The sequence below is a fragment of the Tursiops truncatus genome, chromosome 12 (genome assembly GCF_011762595.2).
Source record: "Tursiops truncatus isolate mTurTru1 chromosome 12, mTurTru1.mat.Y, whole genome shotgun sequence".
Taxonomy (NCBI): Eukaryota; Metazoa; Chordata; class Mammalia; order Artiodactyla; family Delphinidae; genus Tursiops; species Tursiops truncatus.
Genome location: NC_047045.1, coordinates 57,604,414 through 57,620,427, shown reverse-complemented (window position 1 = coordinate 57,620,427; position 16,014 = coordinate 57,604,414). Strand labels below are relative to the sequence as shown.

General features: G+C 44.8%; 1 protein-coding gene across 2 annotated transcripts in view; it reads right to left on the bottom strand.

Moving 5' to 3' along the window:
- TMEM200A (transmembrane protein 200A) overlaps positions 1 to 12,740 on the bottom strand; it is a 72,765-nt gene extending 60,025 nt beyond the window's left edge. Inside the window, exons 1-2 of one of the 2 annotated variants that reach the window (XM_033867710.2) lie at positions 12,555 to 12,740; positions 11,731 to 12,198 (exon numbers count right to left, since the gene is read on the bottom strand). The gene's annotated coding sequence lies outside the window, so the exon portion shown is untranslated. Of the gene's footprint in view, positions 1 to 11,730 lie in introns of both variants that reach the window. The other variant, XM_073789587.1, reaches the window with a different exon arrangement.
- Positions 12,741 to 16,014: the final 3,274 nt, after the last annotated feature.

Genomic DNA, 16,014 nt, shown 5'->3' with positions numbered 1-16,014 from the left:
AAACCCTTATCTAACATGTGGACTTTCCAGAGACTTCCACCTATACTGCATATAAAGAAGATAATTATAGCTGTGAATTAGATTTTTATTTTCAATATTTCAATTTTTAATTTTGACTATAATTGAAAATTAATATTCAGAGTACAGTTAACATTTTATCTAAATTTTTTTCTAAGAAATAATTTGGTCTTTTCATAAAAATACTCTGTCTTAAATGTGATTTTATATCGTAGGGTGATATTTTACTGACAGTATAGAAGATTCAATATAATTAATTCAGCAAACATTAACTGAATGCGTACAATACACAAGTCACTATGCTAGGCACAGTTAAAAAAATATAAGCTTTACATAAAAACTTCACAGTGGACTGATTAAGCTGTTTATATTTTATGGACAGAACTATACTTATATTAATATAGAATATCTGTAGTCACATTAAAAACCCTTTGAAGGTGGATATACTATTTACGGGATGCCTTCAGCCACATAATGATGCAGGGCACATCTTGAGCGGAACTACACAGGGAGTTTCTAACGTGAACGTTGCTTTCATTCCCGGCTCCAACACCATCATCACAATATTGCTTAGCATTCTAAACCTCAACCACTATTTTTAATAAATGACCTCAAACATCATGCTCCAGAAGAAAAACCTTCTAACGGCTTCCCAGTTCCCTGAAAATAAAGCCTACCTCCCCTCCCCAATATGCAAGGCTGGCCTTAGTTCAAATGACAAACCCAGAGAGGTCTTTCCTGACCTTCTGATCTACAGAACCCCAGGCACTCTGTTACATCAGGTTCCTTCCCTTTCTCATAGGACTTTCTACTTCCTGAAACTGACTTGTCTTCCTCATTTAGGATGTACACTCCACCACAACCTTTCTTTTGATCTTTACCCTATCCCCAGATCCTGGCACATAACATTTATTTTTTTAAATTTATTTATTATTTTTGGCTGTGTTGGGTCTTTGTTGCTGTGCATGGGCTTTCTCTAGTTGCAGCGAGCAGGGGGCTACTCTTTGTTGCAGTGTGCGGGCTTCTCACTGCGGTGGCTTCTCTTGTTGTGGAGCACGGGCTATAGAGCACACGGGCTTCAGTAGATGCGGCACGTGGGCTCAGTAGTTGCGGCTCACGGGCTTAGCAGCATGTGGGATCTTCCCGGACCAGGGCTTGAACCCTGTCCCCCGCATTGGCAGGTGGATTCCCAACCACTGTGCCACCAGGGAAGCCCCTGGCACATAACATTTATTGAATCAATTATTAATGAATGAACTTCCTACAGAGCTTGCATTTACTACGTTATGCATGATGATTTGAGAACTTTTATATGTTTCATCAGAGAGCAAATAATAAATGTATAGGTCATACTTTCCTACCTGGTTTTCTACACTATCATGGTGTAAGGCACACCTCACATTTGACAAAATGGGTCATAAATATAATTCAACAGCAACTACTGAATGAATCTCAGTAAATAATGATTTGGTGAACAAATGAATGAAAATAATTTTGCTCAAAATTATTGACTGAGATCCACAGAAGAAAATGGAGTCGTAACACTATAATGATATTCTCCAACTTTTAGAAGAAAACCAGAAGTATTTTTATTGTAGTTGTGAATTAATTCTGCAGCAAAAGAGCAGTTGTGGAAAAACTGAGACAGGCACTGAGAAACCACCTCGAATTGACTGCTGTGGTAAAGTTCAATAGTTCCTTTGCAGTAAACACCCCACAGAGGTCTGAATAAACACCAAGTTCCTCCTTCTTGTGCAATAAGGCAAGGTTTATCACTCTGAAAACTAGACACTTCGGGCTTCCCTGGTGGCGCAGTGGTTGAGAGTCTGCCTGCCGATGCAGGGGACACGGGTTCGTGCCCCGGTCCGGGAGGATCCCACGTGCCGCGGAGCGGCTGGGCCAGTGAGCCATGGCCGCTGGGCCTGCGCGTCCGGAGCCTGTGCTCCTCAGCGGGAGAGGCCACGGCAGTGAGAGGCCCGCGTACCGCCAAAAACAAAAAACAAAAACAAAAAACTAGACACTTCGATATGGTTGGCTTGCCTTTGGGAAAGGGAGTAAAACCAGAAGGTTCCACATTCAGGATCTTTGTTTGGCTCGTTTTGCGCGGATCAGTGACTAAGAGGGCCTCGGGCCTCGGGAAGGAGCGATCTCCCAGGTGTTCACATCCTACCTTAGGGCACAGCCGACCTCAGATTCTACCCATCAGCACTAACTGCTCCTGGGTCGCCTGCTGAGAGCACGGCCCTGAACAAAACAGACCATGCTCCCTGGGTGACAGCCCCTTCACACAGGGTAGGGACCACGAGCTCAACAGTTCCAAATGTTCCACAGTTCCAGGACTGCGAGGACCTGACTGCCAGGCCACAGAGGCAGGCTTGGTAGAGCGTTTGCTCCCAAAAGTGGGGCCTTTGTCCAGCGTCACCTTCACTCACAGGTTCTCCACGCCACGGTCTGAAGTGTGCCCTCGCACGACGTGCCTGCCTGTCATTGGCTTTAAAAAGTCATTCACAAGCTAATTTTCTCTCTGTCATGGGTCCCTATCTGAATATTCAGGACCACTTCGTGAGTAAATTTTTTTAAATCGAGTGGTTCATCACAACATTGGACCAACCTCCACTTTAAAAGAGAGGTTTGGGTACAAAGGAACCAAATCAGCAGTTGGCGGAGCTGTTACTCATTTTGAAATGGTAGCTTTTCTCATTTAAGAAAAAAATAAATAAACCCCTAGTGCAGGCACGGTGAGGGGGGATTCCCCTGCACTGTCAACCACAAGTTCACTTATTCTGAAAATCAGACTGGCATTAAGTACCGAAGGTCTTAAAATATTTATACTCTTTGACCCAGGATTACCTTTCCGTGGATCTCACTTAAAGAAGTAATCTGAAATATGAACAAAGATTTCATCAGAATGCCAGTTATAAGACCAGTTATTTGGAAACAGCCTAACGGTCCAATCTTAAGGGAATAGTTAATAAATTATGGTAAATCATACAATCAAATATTATACAACATTAATAAAGCTTGCCGAGAAGCTGGAAAATATTTAGGACACAAGGTTAAGCAAACAGAGCTCATTGTACTATGTTATGAACTATGGAAAAACTTCATTAAATATAAAGGGGAAGAAAAATGCCAGACTCTTATGGGTGTTTTGGGGTCATGGGATTATAGGCAAATTTTTTTTTTATAGTTACTGTATTTTCCAAAGTTTCATTAGAAGCATGTATTGCTTTTATTAGAAATAATAACACCCCTTCAGAAATGCTAAGTCTACTGTATCACAAATACTTGCACATGTATGTTCTCATACTTGCACTGAGCTGATCTGATACTTGCTTTGCCAAGTGAGCCAAAAATGCATGCCTCTTCTATACCAAGATCAGCTTAGAGAGAGGACTGAGAATCTTGGGGTTCATACTGCGTTTCAGCCCAAAGACGCTGATTCTCAAAACTGCAAACATACCTTAGCAGCTGCCCACCTATCAGCACCTCTGCGATGAGCTCACTGTTTGTAAAAGAGCATCACTTTTCTCAGCATCACTTTCATCCCAGGAGCCCCTATTCTTCTTTACCTATTCTCATATCTCTACCAGCTTTATTTCAAGGCATCATAGTCACTGACTTGCATGCAGTTCTCTCATTAGATTATGAGATTCTTGAGATCCTTGTCATCCTGACCTCCCCAGAATCTAACAGGGTACCTGGTAAACAGTGGGAACTTAATAAATGCTATTAAATAAAATTTTACAAAATAGGAAGAAAATCACCTCCATAACTCCAAGAGAAGAATTCACTAACAGTATCATATTGTAATGGGAATCTCAGTTGGTGCGTGAAATCAGGTACACTTTGGAATATCATCTGCAGTTTATGAAAGAGCACAGTAGACATTATATCGGGGAGCTGGCCCTGGGGTCCTCCTGTTAGATGGAAATGATTTCACAGAGCATCCGCACCAGACAAGGCCACTCTGTGACCGTGCTGAATCAGGACAGAAACAAGACCACTGTGTAATCCTATCTGAACACAAACAAAAACACAAATATTATCCAACCCCCAAAATGACCAATATTCCCCTAATCTGGCTAATGAGTATTTGCTGCATCTTTGCCAATTATAGTGTCAGCCTCTCTAGTCTTGCTCCTTCTAGAGAAGACTTATTAAGATACAAACTCATAGCATTATCACTGTTGTGGCCTCTCCCGTTGTGGAGCACAGGCTCCGGACGCGCAGGCTCAGCAGCCATGGCTCACGGGCCCAGCCGCTCCACGGCATGTGGGATCTTCCCGGACCCGGGGCACGAACCCGTGTCCCCTGCATCGGCAGGCGGACTCTCAACCACTGCGCCACCAGGGAAGCCCAGTCCTGCTTCCTTAAACCCTCTCCCAAATCACTTACAAGACCAAATCCTATAATCACGCATTTCTAACACCCTTTTACTGCGACACCCCACGTTTTCCTGTGGTGTACCTTTTCCCTCACTGTAACAAGTAGCAAACCCAACCTGTTCAACTACAAGTCATTTCCCAGTGGTCTCTGGCTCACTGAGAAGTTTAGTCATCCTACCTGGAACACGCTTGTCTCTTCTTTCTGCCCACACATACTTATCAGAACTCCCAGAAGCTTCCCCTGATCAGCCTTCCAGGTTTCAGATGGTTCCACTCCTTTTAGTTTCCATAACATTTACGTTCATCTGCTACTATTAAGTTTGTATTTCATAATACTGGCTGGCACTGTGATCCTGATGACTCTCTGAAAAATACTGCCAACTCTGAAATCATATTATTCCATCGTGCTGCTTTAAAAGTTTACGCATGGTTGTCCTACCTCCCCAAACAGGCTATGAATTCTCAAAACTATGTCTCAAATATTTCTTTTCACTTACCTTTTCATTCCCTTTCTTCTTATCATATGTATACACAGTTCATCTACAGCGAACATCTACATCCAGTCATAAATTACACAGAGACCGATTTGACCTTGCGTTTGTTAGGGAATGATATATCACTCATATTTCATCAGGAAATAGTTTCATTTAGAGCATCTTCCAGTATAGACCTTTATAGCTGGAGTGTATTCCACATACCTGCTACATTCAGTATGTGCTAATGCTCTTCCTCTCTCTCCAACTCTCTCCATATATGTATCTATTTCTTATTTATCATATTTCTGGGAAAAGTACCTTTGTGTATAAAGGTAAATTCAGGCCATGGCAGCTGGCAGAGGTCCCTTCTCTTCAACTGAAGTCAGTGACTAAAATTAAGCCCTCCAAACATCTGACTTGCTGACGTATCTATCCTGCATGATGATAGCGAGCCTGCGCTGAGGGGGAAAAACCTACTAGGTTATTAAGTTTTCTGCCAAAGCTGGATATAGTCCTGCTGGACAACGCCATTCAGGTGACCTGCTCTCAGCTCACATTAAGATGTCTAAACGTTCACTCACGATGTCCCTTCCCAACCATACAACCCTGCTGACTTCCCCCTGTCTATGGCCCAGACTTGAAATTGACCTTGCCCTGCCAGGACCAGGATGTCTCCCTGAAGATCCAGGATGAGGTGGAGATACAGATATACCTCGGTTTCCATGACAGCTCCTTGATTTTCCAGTCTGGCTCCAGGAGCTCAGGCAAGTAATTTAACTTCTCTAAGCCTTCATTTCCTTGCTCAAAAAAAAAAAAAAAAAAAAGCCGAGATATATCTCCTCCCAGGAGTCTAATGAAGACTCGGTGAGATTATGTATCTAAGGCACATGGCAGATGCTCTACAAATGTTAGCTTTTTTTCCCTTAATAGTGCCTGACAACTAATAGAACTCCGTCTCCCTCTAAGGAGTTGCCCGTTGCCCATGCCGTATTCTTACTGACTTACACCACGAAGGATATCTAAAGCAGGGCAGACGGCAGAGTTCCTGTTCTCAGATCAACAATCAAGCTCTAGTTCTATTGATCTGCCCACCTATTCAACTTCCTGATGCTGTTCCCACTCACTTTCCTCCCTGTACCCAAACCCCAAACCAAGAATCTACGCCTGTTCTATTCTTACTGTGGCACTCTTGTCCAGTTTGCCACTGAGCACGAATGCTCTACACCTTCACCCTGATAGCCTCTATTCCATCCCCTCTGTCTGACCTGGACTCCTGGCACTCTGGTTGCCTACTGGGAGGCCCAATATGGGGCCCACCCTTCAATTTGGCCTGATATACTAGATTCTGACCTTGACCTTGAGAGGTGGTGTTGCGTAGTTTAAGCACAGGCTTTTGTTTCAGACTGCCAGGGTTTGAATCCCAGGTCTACTACTTAATGACCACATAACCTTGAGCAACTTATTTACCTCCCTAACTTTCAGCTTTCTCACAGTAGAGGGCTTTTTTGAGATTTCAATAACATAATGAATGTAAAGCATTTAACATGGTACTTGGCATACTAGGTAGGTCTTTAATAAATGTCAGTGCTACACATATAAAGGTTTTGCCCCTAGGACACGTGGTGGCCACAGGCCTCCTTTTGATACAGTCCAGTTGCTATGAATCTACCTGCAACACACAGCCACTTCACCTACTGGCCCAGCCTACCTTCCTGGTTTGGTTCCCCTTGATCTGTTTCAACCTACCAATGTTTTTGTCAACACAGACGCTCCTTCATCCTCACCAGACCTTAATAATGTTGCTCACACATGCCAGTATTCTAATTTAGGACCATTACCTTAGGTCTCCTAAGTGGTAACCCTAATCTGTGCCTGCTGCCTCCTCTCTGCCCATTTCTCACAAACTCAATGAACTTCTATAAACAATAGTTCTGTGTTCATCACTTTACTTCCTTGTTCAAACTGTCACTGTGTCACTGGGTCTCTAATCTCATAATGCCCAAAGTAGGAGTCTCTAATCAAATGATCCCTAGAAGACCAGGCCTTCAGGAAATAAAATCCCTAGGCTGGAAATAAGGCACAGGGGTATTTGCTAAAAGCACATGGACATGGATAAATGGTGGGCTCCTCATTCAATAATATTCTGGGGGCTTCCCTGGTGGCGCAGTGGTTGGGAGTCCGCCTGCCAATGCAGGGGACACGGGTTCGTGCCCCGGTCCGGGAAGATCCCACATGCCACGGAGCGGCTGGGCCTGTGAGCCATGGCCGCTGAGCCTGCGTGTCTGGAGCCTGTGCTCCGCAACGGGAGAGGCCACAACAGTGAGAGGCCCGCGTACCGCAAAAAAAAAAAAAAAAAAAAAAAAAATTCTAGATCCTCTTAGCAAAGTCTAGACATGGAGGGAATTATTTCATCACCTAGCTTTGCCTTGGCTGGGAGGAAGGTCCCACTTCTGGAATTTGCATGGCCGTGGTCACCTGAGTTGCTTCCATGTGCAAACTTCACATCGTTGTGCAAGTGGCTGTCTCAAAATGGAGGGGGCAATTCTCCGCAATAATAGACATGTTGTTTTTGATTGGCAGCCTCATTGTCTTGGGAGATCTATATGATCTTAACAGAGATCATGTCAATCATGGTGCCTCTACCGGTCTCCTTTTCCCCATCCCACCACTAGCATCACATATATACAGGGTTGGGCACATGATCCAGTCCAAGACTATCACAGTAGCACTCTCTGCTGGACACAGAGACTGATTCAATGACCTCCATAGCAGGGCCAACCATAGCCCTTTCAGGAGATTCTATAAATGGGACCTGGAAGAGAGAAGACCTCTCTTTCTTATGGATCAAAAGCCAAAGGATGCAGGTTCGGAACTACCAATGGTCACCTTTCTTAGCACGTAGAAAGAGGCCTCAGAATGAAGCTGATTCAGAAAGAAGAGAAGCTGAGAAATGAGGAGAGACAGAACGAACCTTAACAAAGTCACGTGAGGCTCTGGGTTCCAGCCATGACTAAAGCAAAGTCCATGTTTGGACTTTCCAGTCACATGAGCCAATAAATCTACTTTTTCTGCCTAACGCAGTTAAATGTAGGTCCTTCGAGTGTATAACCAGATGAATCCTGATCAGCTCCCTTCCACAGGAACACAGGGGGAGGGGGAGGGGACTTGACCCCCTTTAGTGCACTTGACACCCCTTTAGTGCTTGGAGCAGAGCGACAAGGACACTGTAGGAAGGAATGCACACATCCACCTCTTCACACTTTGCTCACATTCCCATGAATTTTGTGTAATTTCACCTCTGGTCACAGTTTCCAAAGCACAATTTGCTATTGGAACATATCCCATTAATTAACAGTACAATGGTCCAAGAATCCCCAGCTTTATATGAGAATTTCCTTTTTCCAATTGCACTCAAAACTCTTGGAAAAGTCTTATCAATGACTGTAATAATCAAATCACCAGAACTCCTGCTGGGAATGGGGAGGGAGATGAGATCAGGAGGAAGCCCAGAACAGGAGTAATCAAACTAAAGATTAACAATCAGAATTCCAGATGTGTCAGGTCTTGATCTCACAATTGGAGATTCTTATCTTCCAGAATGTAACCTAAATTTTTACTCAGAAATTTGAAACTCCACTAAAATCTGATGCCACCCTTATATCTCTCTCCCATTTACACAGGGTTTCCAAAGTGTGTTCTAGCTTTTCCTGTTCCTACAGAAAGGCAATGGAGTGTACTGGTGCAAACGTGCTTTGAGAAATTAGTCCTGGTTTCATCACCTTTCTGCTTGAATAAACTCTTGTGGTTGTAATGAAAATCGATTGGCATTATGTGTGAAAATTCATCGAAAACCATCAGGTACTAAGTGAATGTTGCTATTTATTACTTTGTTTTCTGTTTTGTTTTTTTTTTTTGCGGTACGCGGGCCTCTCACTGTTGTGGCCTCTCCCGCTGCGGAGCACAGGCTCCGGACGCGCAGGCTCAGCGGCCACGGCTCATGGGCCCAGCCGCTCCGCGGCATGTGGGATCTTCCCAGACCGGGGTACGAACCCATGTCCCCTGCATCGGCAGGCAGACTCTCAACCACTGCGCCACCAGTGAAGCCCCTGTTATGTATTTTAAACTCATATAATCAACGATGGGCCAGATGCCCCAGGTCAGATCTCCTTGACCTTCTATTACCATGGTCATTGTTCTTTCCCTGTGTACAGCACAGCCTGTCTTCCCCCAACCCAGACTTTACTCACCCACCCCACCACCACCCACACCTCATCCTGATTTTTCCTCATAATGCAGCATTTTAAAAAGAGGATGAAAAGATCACAGTCCAAAGTCCTTGGTCTGTCGATGAAAGCAGAGAGGCTCAGAAAAGCCTAGAAACATACCCAGGGCCACATCATTAGTGTCTCAGCCAGGACAACAACTTGGCTTTTCCAACTGCCCATCCAGTGTCCTTGGAAATCCACCATCCTGCTCCCCAGTATGAAGCAGTCCCCTGATGCTCAAGGACTCCTCCAGGTGCTCCGCGTTCTATGGCACTTTTCCAGTCCCCTCCCCGCCAGCCTGTAAGCTCCCATAGGAGAGGCTACTTTGCTGTCCTTCAGCAAGCCTGGCACCATAACAAGGGTTCACCCATGTTTTCTGAATGCTTGGGCACATATCAGACCTTAGCAGACAAAACATATCTTAAGTCCTGAAATGAATACACTTGATACAACTGCAAATCATATCTTGCGTCATAAAATGAGGGGTCCCTCTCACTGCAGATTTGTTTTTTCCATCTCTACACAAGTTCTTTTTGCAGATGTGTTCTGCTTGACCAAACTCCCCATGCAGCCTCTCATTTAGGGAGACCAACACTAAATGAAATTTATTTTAAAACTGCCTCCTCTTTTAGACTGTACATTCTATTGATAAGTAATATGCATTACCATGAAGACTATTTTATCTTCTACTAATTTTGTTTAAGAAATGTAAAAAGTGACATCTGCTTTTATTTTTGCTCTTATCTATTCTCCTAAATTAAAATGAATTTCTTTTCCTTTATGCTGAGAATTATCATGGGAAACAAACCGTTCAAATCCACTCCCTCTGTATGTCAGTAGTTATCTTTCTCTGTCCAATGAGCTATTGTCAAAATTCTGAAACTACAAAAGTCCAGGTATTGCGATCTCACTCTGGGAAGATTCAAAAGCTTCACTAATAATTCCTCCAAGTTGGAATACAAGTGCAGCCATCATTCTTTACAATGATCTTTCCTGAAGAATCCATTCTGCTGTGGGTGCCTTTGGAATACTACATGTGTTTCTCTGGACCTGACTCAGAAGCAGCAGGTAAATCTCTATGTGCCAGCTGCCTGGAAATTGCATACAGAAGCTCCCCACACAACTCTCTTTCACTGAAAGATTCCCCAGCCTAGGATACAAAGCTAATTATAACCAGGGTTACAAATTATACCTAAATCATCTCACAATTATGAGCTCTGTAGTAGGACTTCATTAGAGAAAATCATTCCTAACCCTTCAGTATATATATTTTGAGTGAAAAATATCTCATAACATTACTTTACTAAAGCATTTAATTATAGTTTCTACTTAATAGAAGCATTACTTTCTGTTAAGAAGAATGCCTATTCTTCACTTAAGCTGTTTGAAAAGCATGAAACTAAAGCAGATGCTTCTGTATGGGGAAAAAGTAGTGGAAAAATAAAGTAAGATTTGAGAAGTTTTGAAATTTAGCCTACTTTTTACAAAATGGTAATATATTCTAGTATCAGTAGCCAAATAACAAACTTGAAGGTCATTTTATAAGAGTTTCCATAACGCAAGACGTGACAAACCAGCAAAGTAAATAGCTTTCATAGGAGCTGGTAACAATTTATTCATAAAGCACTACAGAAAGTGTATCTCAGAACTCGGTTTGACAGCAAAACCTAAAAGTTCAATATTCTTACTGACAAATAAGAATAGTTGTTGATTCTTGAAATGTTTTCTGTATGTACAGTTGTCCACAAGTACTTCTGAAGGTCTTTAGAAGAAAAATCCGGGTAAGAGACACTTTAGCCCAACATACTTAGTCCAACACCAGACTAACGTGTACTTGGTCTGACTTCAATGAGTAAATTACATAAATGTGAAGCATCTGACTATCTGGCATTACCAATGCCTGAAACTGGTATTGAAATAGTGAACTGTTCTTATTACAAATATCACCTCACACACACATACACATACTTCTCAGTCGAAATCTAGCAGCAGTAAATACACACAGAGAGCTTGTACCTACAAAATGTGAAATGCTGGCTTGGGCAATTAATTATAGCAAAAGAATGATTAATGGAGAAAATCTTTCAAACCCTCAGCCCTTTCTCTTAAGGACAGACTCCATAGGGAGAAGAATAGTGCTGAACTTGGCAAACAATTGCTTCGCGTCTCCATGTCGCCTACGAAGATACTACCACATACAGATATTGCTTTAGGAAACCCTGACCACACTTTGCTCTTGCCAAGGACTACTATAAATTACGCTGTGGACATCTTTACAGAGAATGCTGAGTCTCTGGAACGAAGACAAAGGAGGGTGTAGCTTGGAGAAACCCAGCCAGGCGCTCCAAGGCTCCGGGTTCTGAGAGGCTGCCCCTCGCGGCTCCTCTTGCGCTCTGAGGACTGGGGAGTCCGGAACTGACGGCGGGCTTGGTTTATTTCGCAAACTTCAGGAGACAGTGTTTACCCTAACTCCGGGGTCCCAAGCGGGGCGGGGTAGGGGGAATAAAGCAGCGCCCCGTTTCAGCTGCACTGACTGCCCACCCACCTCCCCACCGCCGGCAGCACCCTTTCCTTCCCCCTCACCTGTCCTGAGCTCGGGGCCTCGGAGGTCCGGTCGCCTGTCGCGGCTCTCACTCCCGGAGCTGGTGCGACGTCCGGCGCCTCCGGAGCCGAGCGAAGGAGGCGACGGGGTCGGGGGCGTCAGCAGGAAGCTCGGCAGCCGCGGGCAGCCGCGGTCTCGCTCCCCATCCCGGCGGGGCTCGGGCAGCGGGCGCGGCGCTGCCACGGCAGGCGGATGAGTCAGGCGAGGGGGCGGGCGGCGAGGTGTGCGGGCCGGCGGAGGGGAGTGGCGGCGGCGGCCTCTGGGCGGGGGGCGCGTCGCTGTCTGTGCCCGCCGTGGGTCGCCGGGACGCCGGCCGCAGCCGTAGGGCGCACCGAGTCCGAGCGCTCCCGCCCTCGGAGGTCACCCGGCGCGGTGCGCCGGGCAGGGGACAGGGAATCGCTGCTCAGTCGTCGCCGCCGCCGCACAAGAAAGACAAAAGGGACCGGGGGCTGGGAAGGGAAAAGTTTTCTGCTCGGCTCCTGAAAGATGCCCACCGAACCTCACGCCCCAAGCGCCGAAGAGGAGGCTGGGGACGGGGTGCAGGGGGCCGGGCGGGCTACCAGGAGCGTGGCCACGCGATCGCGACCTGGTGCACGCCAAGCTCCAGCCGTCCACGACCCGTGGGCACTCCCCCGGCCCGGCCGCCCCCAATCTCGCCGCCAGCCTCCTCCTCGAGGATGCAGACAAAATCCAATCCTCTCCCTCCAGGACCCCCAGCCCCCAAGACCCGTGCAGCGGCCGCAAAGTTGCACTTCCTGAACAGGGAATCACCGCAGACAAAAACCTATCTTTGAGAACAAAATACCCGCTTCCAGGAGCTCTTCTCCGGGCTGGAAGGCCAGAGGGTGGAAACGGACACTACCACCCTCGGGGCGAGCCTCTGGCTGGAACCCCAGGTCTCGGAGCCGGGGTCCCGCCAGTCCCCGGAGGAGTGGAGAAGACCCGGCTGAATCCCGGTTTTCCTGGAGCAGGCGCGGCAGGACACTGGCTCCACGCCCCTCGGACTCTTTCTTATCAGACGGCGCCTGGGCGGGTCGGGGTCCCCCTGGCGGGCTGCGCGGGCGCTGCGCAAGCGGAGCCAAACACCGCGCGGAGCGGACACCGCGAACGTCCGCTATCTACACCGCTCTGGAGCGCCCACCAGATCTAGCCCGGAAAGGGGCTCCGGGAGAGCGGCTCGGGGGCGAGGGTCATGGGCAGGGAGGACGAGGGCGAACCGGATCGTTGAGGGCTTCGATGAGCAGTGCTTAGGTTCAACTCCAAACATCACAGTCAAGGAGGGGTGTAGGTTAATCCTCCTTGCCCCCAAACATCCTGTGAGTGGGGACTGTGCCCTATTCATAGAGTAAAATGTTATGATAGTTACCTCCTATTCCGCAGAGACAGAACTGATGGTTGTATATATGCCGGTCAATTCAGTAAATAAAGTTTTATGTAAAACTCTGGATTAGCAGATATTCCAACCACAACCCTGGCAGGTACAGAGCATACAATCCACCAGCGCAGGGAGTGGGTTGTACCTATGTGTCTCCTGAATGCATTTGAGCTGGTAACTAGAGGGCAAGTATGGCATTCTAGTGCAGTGTATTTGTGTCTTTCAATGTGCAATCTGCTGATCTCATTTTCAAGAAGGGTTTGTTTCTGGATGTGGAAAATGTATGCGAGAGGGAGAGAGAGAATAGAATTCCATGCAAAACTTTAACATTAAAAAAAATCTTGGAAATCAGGGCAGTGAAGAGAGACTGCGGTAGAAATGGATTTCTTTGGTACAATCTTCCTGTCTCGACTAGAAGAACTTGGAGATTTGGCACTTTTAGTAAAAATTTCACAATCGAATGTTAAAAACAAAACTAAAAGGGTTGGAAGTTGGAAGGGGGTGGAGAAATGAGTCACCGCTGTAAACCATCTGTGGTTTTATTTTTGCCCCACCTCTTTCTATAATCTTTAGCCCACAGCCAACTGCTCAACTCACTTAGGTGTTCTTACACATTTGCCCAGGCATCCCATTAAAGGAGTGTGATTCCATGGTGCCTTCCTTCTAATCGTAGCCTCTACTTTTTATGACTAAATATCTTGAAACCACATTTCTCTGTAAAGCTCCTGAGAGAGGATATCTCCTGATTATGTTCAGTAGCTTTCTAGGAAATGAAGAATGGGCTCATGGTGTCCATCAGGACCATTAAACATGACATCCTAAGACAAGTAGTGACACATTTAAAATGGTCATCTAGCCACGTTACACAGTGAAAGACTGAGCCTCCCTCAAAGATGCAGGCCATGAAATAAGGAATAAGCACATTCTTTTGGCCACAAATATTGATGATTCATTTCTGAACTTAGACTTTAAAAAAGAAGCTGAAAAATGGACTACATAAGATCACCAAAGGGGAATTATTTACATTTCTGTTAAAAATAATTACTATTAGTCTCAGAAAAAACAGGGTAAAATATTCTATAAATACAGGATTATCTGCAATTCAGTAGACCAAGCAACTCCCAAGATATTATTTATAAATTCTTCCCTGGCATTGAGTGTTCAAACTCAGGTAAATTATTTCATCTCTGCTAATGGCCAGTATCCCTCCATCTGGGAAAAGCGCAGCAAAAATACCAGGTCAGTAATGGATTTTGAATTTAGCTCCATATTTTCTTTTGAGGTAATGGATGGAAGCTCTCACCATCAAGCTGCACTGCACTTCACATATTGTATTTTTTACAGTGTCCTTCTGAGATGTGTAAATTTCCACTAGAACAAACCCATCTTACAAGAGTGCATAGTGGGAACAGAACATTCCCATAATTCAAGCTCAACTATGTACTAACAGAGGGACTTGAAACTTCATTTTTCCCATCCCTTAAGTAGGAACAAACCTATTTCAAAGTATTTTTGCACAGATTAAATGAAATAATACGTGTAAGACTCTTTTTACCTGTGACACAGTTCCTCAACACATATTTAGTTACACACACACACCACAAACTTGTTTTAATGCTGTTAACATAGTAAAAAAGAAGACTCTTCCACTGGAATCAAGAATTGACTTGAGAAAAAATGTTGAAATGTGAAGTTCAACATTTTCATTCTTTTTTTTTTTTAATTTAATTAATTTATTTATTTATTTTTGGCTGTGTTGTGTCTTCGTTTCTGTGCGAGGGCTTTCTCTAGTTGCAGCAAGCGGAGGCCACTCTTCATCGCCGTGCGCGGGCCTCTCACTATCGTGACCTCTCTTGTTGCGGAGCACAGGCTCCAGACGAGCAGCCTCAGTAGTTGTGGCTCACAGCCCTAGTTGCTCTGCGGCATGTGGTATCCTCCCAGACCAGGGCTCGAACCCGTGTCCCCTGCATTAGCAGGCAGATTCTCAACCACTGCGCCACCAGGGAAGCCAACATTTTCATTCTTGGTACACTACAAATATAAGCCCGATGGATGGCAAAACATTTTGAATGAATTCATTTTGAAAACATATATTAAAATGAAAAAGAACAAGTATTCATAAGCAGATCGTGTAACAAGGTTAAGGGAAGGCTTATTAGAAGGTTTATGGGATGGTAGTCATTTGCTTTTGCCATAAATGTAGCCCATAGCATCTCCAGACCTAAGAACAAAATTCCTCAACCAGAAAATAAAAATATCTTTAATGGCAAACAAATGGAATTGTTTGCCAGACTCTTATCTGAATTATTTTGTTCCAGCTGTGAAATAGGTTGATAGTCATAAAGCCCCTGAGGAAGCTTTTCCGGCGCCCAGAGTTGCTGTTTCAAAGTAAGGGGTAAACAAGGACAAAGTCAAAGAAAATTATCTGCCTGAGTTCATCCTTAAAATACGGAATTAGGTGGAAAGAATCCAGAAGAAAGTAAAAGGTAGCAGAAATACATTTAAAGTTAAAATTTTAAATCATTTTAATTTCACTGTTATTTTGAGTAGCATTTTGCCATATTTAAAATTTTTCTCTCTCATTATGTACAAGTGGCTAATAGTTCAGTAGATTTAGCAGCAGAAAGATGTTGCTAGTTTCTGTTCATCAAATGTGCAACTTAGATATCTCAAATAGATATTTTATAATGTTGAGGCTGACGATATTACTTAAATATTTTATGAATTCCCTATTTGATAATAAACCTGATTAGATTCTTTCTACCTGAGTAGCACTAGTGACATACACTTTTAAAATGCAGACACAGGCATCCTCTCTCCCTTCTAAAGCCCCAGTTCTGGGCTTTCCTGGTGGCGCAGTGGTTGAGAGTCCGCCTGCCGATGCAGGGGA